Raw genomic sequence first — 7,191 nt, 5'->3', positions numbered from 1 at the left:
CTTATTGAAAACACACAGTTTGTTAGGGAGAGTGATTCAGCTATGGCGAGCGGATGGTTGAAACTATTCAGCCCCATACAGTATATCGGGTAAATTGTCTATTCATGATATGTCTATAAGTTGTATTATATTTTGTTTGGTATGTTAAGGATAGAATTATCTTCCATATATTTTATAAATCTGTATATTACGGGTTTGGTTCGATATATAGTCAAGATTTAGTTAATTGTTATACTATTTGTCTTTTTTTAAAATTATTGTTTTAACATTGGGTATCGTTTAATGTCCACTTTGAAATTTTGGCAAAATTAGTAATGATTATTTGTATTAATTTAAAAAAAAAGTAAACTATATTTCATTTGCTCCGTAGACCGTCATGTTTGAAAGGGAATTTAACTTTTTTTTTTACCTCTTTGGCGCTTGTAGAATTGTCTAGGTCTGACTAACACAATACTATCTAAAAAATAGAGGAGCTTACTTATATATATATATGGATTGGCATTATTTACAAAATGCATTCAACTTTTTGTAATCATGATAATCATAACAAAGACATTTTCAAATTGCTATAGCTGCTAGTCTCTTACTTTAAACGTAACAACTAACACATCACCGCTATCCCCATAGTCGTTGAATTGTTAAATGTTATACACTAGTAGACTGTAAGGCATGCTATGAATAATTTAATATTAAAAGGCCAAATTTATTCTCTCCTTTTTGTAAGTTAAAAAAAAATCATATGCAAGGGCAATAACTATACCAAATAAATGAAACAAATACGAATCGAAAAAAAGTGAAACAAAATACACCATAGTTATTAAATTTCTTCTTATTTAAACGTATAGTAATTTGTCTTACTAGCAAACATGATACTAATTTTAAATTTTAAGAAAATACAACTGGCATCTCATTTACACGTAGAAACCTGACACCTTAACTTTACTTTATTAATCATTATTTAAGAATTGTTAAATAATGCATGCCGTACTTTATTTCCTCGGTCCTGGTAATTTTAAAGAATGTTTGCCTCATTGTAATAACATAACTTTTCCGATTGCTGAACATTTGTATCATTTTAATTCTCTGTAACCCAAATTTATTTCAGCTCTACTTAAAAACCTAAATTCCACCCCCCCCCTCAGCCCATCACGCCAAGGAAAAAAAAATCCCTTGAATCATTATTTAATTACACATTTGCATTTTCAGGTAGGTTTATTTATTTTTTTTTTTTTTTATATTTAAACGTGTAAACCATCTTAAATGAATGAAAGTAGGCTACAAGTAAGGAATAAATATTACTATGGCAAATCTGTATCAGTCCTCACAAGCCGATGATGAAAACTGTAGTACTAAAGCGAACACGCTGTAAATTACATGTCTGAGGCGGAAAAAAAAAAGATCCCTTAAAAAGGGATTAAAATAAATTAACTGTGTGTTTCCATAGTCTAGTCCAGGGGTCGGCAACCTGCGGCTCGCTAGCCGCATGCGGCTATTTTGATGTCAAGATGCGGCTATGCAGCTCCATGCACACATATTAATAATTGTTTTAGTTTATATTCAAGACTCATAAAATTATTTTTCTGCAACACTCGGTAATAAACGATAAAATAATAAACATAAACAATAAACACTCGCTATTCTATTAGAAAATTTAGTTACGCCATATTTCAATGTACTTCCTATTAACTTGTCTATCCCAAATTGCAACATTCAACTTCATGGTGGAGATCACAAAGAATCTAAATCTATGGAAAGGAAAACCCAGCCTATGCCTTGCTTGACGAAAATCATTCTTTGGAAAAAAAATACTTCATTTTGTTGAAGACCCGGAAAAAAAATATAATGTAAAAACCAACACTACTATTAACATGAATCACTTCAGCATTACTGTAAATGAAGGATGGGTTTATTGATATATTTTAACAGTTCAAAAGAAATGCAAGTACTCTGACTTTCATAGTAGATTCTTTTAACACAAAAACAAAAGAGATTAACTTTGAGCTATTTGGAATTGATGCTGGTTCGCTTCAAATTAAATTGCTAGATTTGAAAACCAAACATTTGTGGAGCGGTAAGTTCACAGATCACAAGAGCAAGTTAGATGATTTGGAGGTCCAGTAAAAATATGCACGTTTCCCTGTACAACTGGACAGCTTTAAAAGAAATGCCGCGAATTGAGGCCATACTATGTGACGCATGGAATAGTCTTGCAGGATGCTACAGTAAGGAAAAAAAGTTGGCAGTTGGAGTGCTGACGATCTTCGGGTCAACATATTCATGCGAGAAAGCGTTTTCTTGCATGAATATAATAAAATGTTTTAAAACCAACTTACAAATAAAATTCTAGAGGCATGGTTGAGACTGAAAACAAGTTATGAGCCAGGTTTAAACAAACTTCCAAAAGGCATGCAAGGCGAAATTGTTGTAAATAGTATTTAATAATCAAAGTTATATATTTGATTACTGCTTATATTATTCTTGCAGAGCTAGATCTAGATAAAATACTTAAATACTTTTTTTCGCGAAACATGTGTGTTTTTATTTAAATAAATGTTACTTCATATATATATATATATATATATATATATATATATATATATATATATATATATATATATATATATATATATATATATATATATATATATATATATATATATATATATATATATATATAAATTCAAACAATTACAAAAGGTTTCATGTAATATGTTGTATGTGTTGTAAAATAACATTTGGACATGGCTGTCTCAACTTTAGATCCTGCGATTTATTGGGCAGATGAAGAAGAGTTTATGTTTTTTTACTTTGGTATAAGAAGTGAGGGTGTGGTCAGTACGTGTAGATTTAAAATCTTTTTTTGGTTTAACTGTTTCTTTAAAAAGAAATTTGTTATAGGGCTACCATTTTTAATAACGCTTTTTAAAAATACATCTTTTGTTCACTTATTTGATCCATTGTTGTAGTGATGTAAATGTTATACAATACATAAAACCTCGACACTCTCTATATACCAGATGTATGAGATGTTAAAACGGTTAACTAGAAGAAAAGCGCGAGGTTGGTATATTGTCCAGGTTTCTATATTGCCAATTTTATTTTATTATATACAAACATGTTTTGATTTTAAATTAGTAACTTTGTGTTTTGGTGTTGTAGTCTGGGTTGATGTCACAGTGTGCGGATATGACAATAAAGATCTTTCATTAACGTTTTTCTCTTAATAGCATTATGAAAAGTCATTATACGATGGTAATGCCTATACCGGTACACAACGTTTGTAGTAGCTCCTTTTAAATACTTGCTCCATTTATTAGTGATCCGAAATGTATTTTTTTTAATAATTGTGACCTAAATTTTATAGTATGCCCTTCAAATTTGAAGGTTAAGCCCTAATACAAAACAAATGAGTCATTTTTAAATTCATTTTAATTAACTACTGCTTACAAACATTTTTTGTTAAAGTATGGTCTCCTTTCCAACGAAGCTTTAGAGAAAAATGGAATGGTAAAAGCGAGTTACTTCTCGGAAGCGGTGACACAAAGGAATTACCTCCCTTGTAGATTTTATTTTATTTTCTTTGTTTGTTCATATCTGCAGGGGAAGCAATGTAACTAAAATGTCTTTTGTAAATTTTTTATTGTAATTTAAGAAAAAACGTTATCATGTTTCAACTTTTAAAAAAAAATTCTTAATAGATAAATTCATTTCAATACGAAAACAGTAGAATGTTACTTATTGTTTGTAAGTTTTGTTAAATACTTTCATTTTTAGAAATTTTGCACCCCAAAATTGTTTGAATTTAATTTTAGAATAAATATAAATTATTTTATTAAGATTGATTTTGGGTAATTAAATAAATGTATTTTAAATTTTGGATCCCTTCTGATTGGGGACACTTAAAAAATGAATTCGATTACTCTCTTGTTCATCAGTGGATGCAATGTGCGTGCTGTTAATATCTCCTTAACTATTTTTATTAAGAAAACACCTACTTAAGAGACATCTTAGTGAGGATATTCCGTCAGACACTCAAACTTCCAATAACGTCGACTAACTATATTCAACGTTTAACTCGACAAAAATTACTCGAAAACACTTTTCAAGTAATGTATACTATGCACCCGATACACTCAGCTCACGATTACTCATATCTCGATTACTAAAATAAAACGTATGACATCTAAGATATACGATTAACTCGATACTCTCAACTTACGATTACACGACTCTCAACTTACAATTACACTACCCTCTATTATTCAAGACTAGCCAACCTGTTAACACTACAATACCGCCTCACCTCTTCAAGTTCTACTCCCAACGAACAAAGTTTCACCGTAGCAAGTCACTACAAAACTGTAGCCAATCACTCTTCGATACCTTATCACCAAACTTGTTACACCATAACTACGACACCACCTCCGTATTACATCGTTGTTGTGATACCTTATCACCAAACTCGCTACACCATAACTACGACACCACCTCCGTATTACATCGTTGTTTGGATACCTTATCACCAAACTCGTTACACCATAACTACGACACCACCTCCGTATTACATCGTTGCTGTGATACCTTATCACCAACCTCGTTACACCATAACTACGACACCACCTCCGTATTACATCGTTGCTGTGATACCTTGTCACCAAACTCGTTACACCATTACTACGACACCACCTCCGTATTACATCGTTGCTGTGATACCTTATCACCAAACTCGTTACACCATAACTACGACACCACCTCCGTATTACATCGTTGTTGTGGACTGTCTGGTGTAACGCCAGAGAGCCAACAGCGGACTTTAAGAGTGGGCAAATAAATATCTTTATGAGATCATAAGCTACTGATTAGGTTTTAAGTGCACATATTAGTCGCGTGTGGTGTCGTCTTCATTAGTTTTAGATAAAAGATCAGTCAGAAAGTTATTTTTAGAGAAAAGTTTAGTCACTTGAGGTTTAGAGAGACAGTGATATACATATGTATAGTTCAGTATATTTGGGGTAACACAATGGGGTAACACCATGAACCATGGCACCCTGGGGATGGGATAACACCATGAACCATGGCACCCTGGGGATGGGGTAACACCATAAACCACGGCACCCTGGGGATGGGGTAACACCATGAACCATGGCACCCTGGTGATGGGATAACACCATGAACCATGGCACCCTGGGGATGGGGTAACACCATAAACCACGGCACCCTGGGGATAGGGTAACACCATAAACCACGGCACCCTGGGGATGGGGTAACACCATGAACCACGGCACCCTGGGGATGGGGTAACACCATGAACCACGGCACCCTGGGGATGGGGTAACATCATGAGTTAAACGTTGAATATAGTTATTCGACGTTACTGGAAGTTTGAGTGTCTGACGGAATACCCTCACTAAGATAACTCTTAAGTAGGCGTTGTCTTAATAAGGATAGTTAAGGAGGTGTTAATAGCACACACTTTGCATCGACTGATGAACAAGAAAGTAACCGAATTCATTTTTTTAAGTGTCCCCAATCAGTAGGGATCCAAAATTTTTAAAATATTGGCTTTAAATAATGACAAGACATTAAAGAATAATTACATTTTTCCTAAAATTAAACTCAAAACATTTTGGGGTGCATACTTTCTAAAAATGAAAATATTTAACAAAATTTACAAAAAATAAGCAAAATTTAACTATTTTCAGATTTATTTGAAATGATTTATTAATAATTTTTGTTGATATTGAAACTTAATAATGCTTTTTTTTTAAAAATTACAATAAAAAATTACAAAAGATATTTTAGTTATATTATTCCCCCTGCAGCTAAGAACAAACAAAGAAAAAATAAAATGTACATGGGAGGTAATATCGTTTTGTCACCGCCTCCGAGAAGTAACTCGCTTGTATCACCCCATTTTTCTCTAAAGCTTTGTTGGAAAGGAGACCACACTTAAAAAAATGTTTGTAAGCAGCAGTTAATTAAAATGTATTTTAAAATGACACATCTAATATATATATATATATATATATATATATATATATATATATATATATATATATATATATATATATATATATATATATATATATATATATATATATATATATATTTATATTTATATTTATATTTATATATATACATATATATATTTATATATATATATATACATTTATATATTTACATATATATATATATATATATATATATATATATATATATATAAAGATATATATATATATATATATATATATATATATATATATATATATATATATATATATATATATATATAAATATATATATATAGATATAGATATATATATAGATAGATATATATATATAGATATATATAATTATATATTTTATTACACAGAATAAAGAAACAAGAATCATTTACTTTATTTAAATTATAGTTATTCAAGAAAGTAACAACGATACATAACTACATGGCGATTCCTGGATTCATTAATGAAGGTACACAATTCTTAATTAAAGGGAAATAATTTAACAAAATAACTTAAAAAATAAAAAAAAGAATCGAAAAAACTCAGAACAAAATTCACCATATATTTTACTGTTTAACTTATTAAATGTATACATTTAAAAAGTTTTTTTTTTTCAAATGAGTATAATTTTATGATGACAAGTGCCTTAGCACCAAAAAACGTGCAGGCTACCTCCGTAGAGGGGAGAAGGTAGAGTGACCGGACTGTGGCGTCCCTACCCTACAGGTCACATGACTCAGGCTCCGACCACGTGACCGCAGTCTGAGGTCGAAGCCCTGTCAGCCTTACAATACCGCTGGACTCAGGTCCTGGTGTGTACCATTACCTGTGGGGTAGCAAGAAGGGGGGAGAAGTTGAGACACCATGATAGATATTTATAGCAAGAAGGGGGGAGAAGTGGAGACACCATGATAGATATGTATAGCAAGAAGGGGGGAGAAGTGGAGACACCATGATAGATATATATAGCAAGAAGGGGGGAGAAGTGGAGACACCATGATAGATATTTATAGCAAGAAGGGGGGAAAAGTGGAGACACCATGATAGATATGTATAGCAAGAAGTGGAGACACCATGATAGATATTTATAGCAAGAAGGGGGGAGAAGTGGAGACACCATGATAGATATGTATAGCAAGAAGGGGGGAGAAGTGGAGACACCATGATAGATATGTATAGCAAGAAG

This window comes from Physella acuta, unplaced genomic scaffold (assembly GCF_028476545.2).
Source record: "Physella acuta isolate Inbredline_101_S28 unplaced genomic scaffold, ASM2847654v3 ptg000521l, whole genome shotgun sequence".
Lineage (NCBI taxonomy): Eukaryota > Metazoa > Mollusca > Gastropoda > Physidae > Physella > Physella acuta.
The sequence above is the reverse complement of the archived record's forward strand: the minus strand, read 5'-3'. Positions refer to the sequence as shown.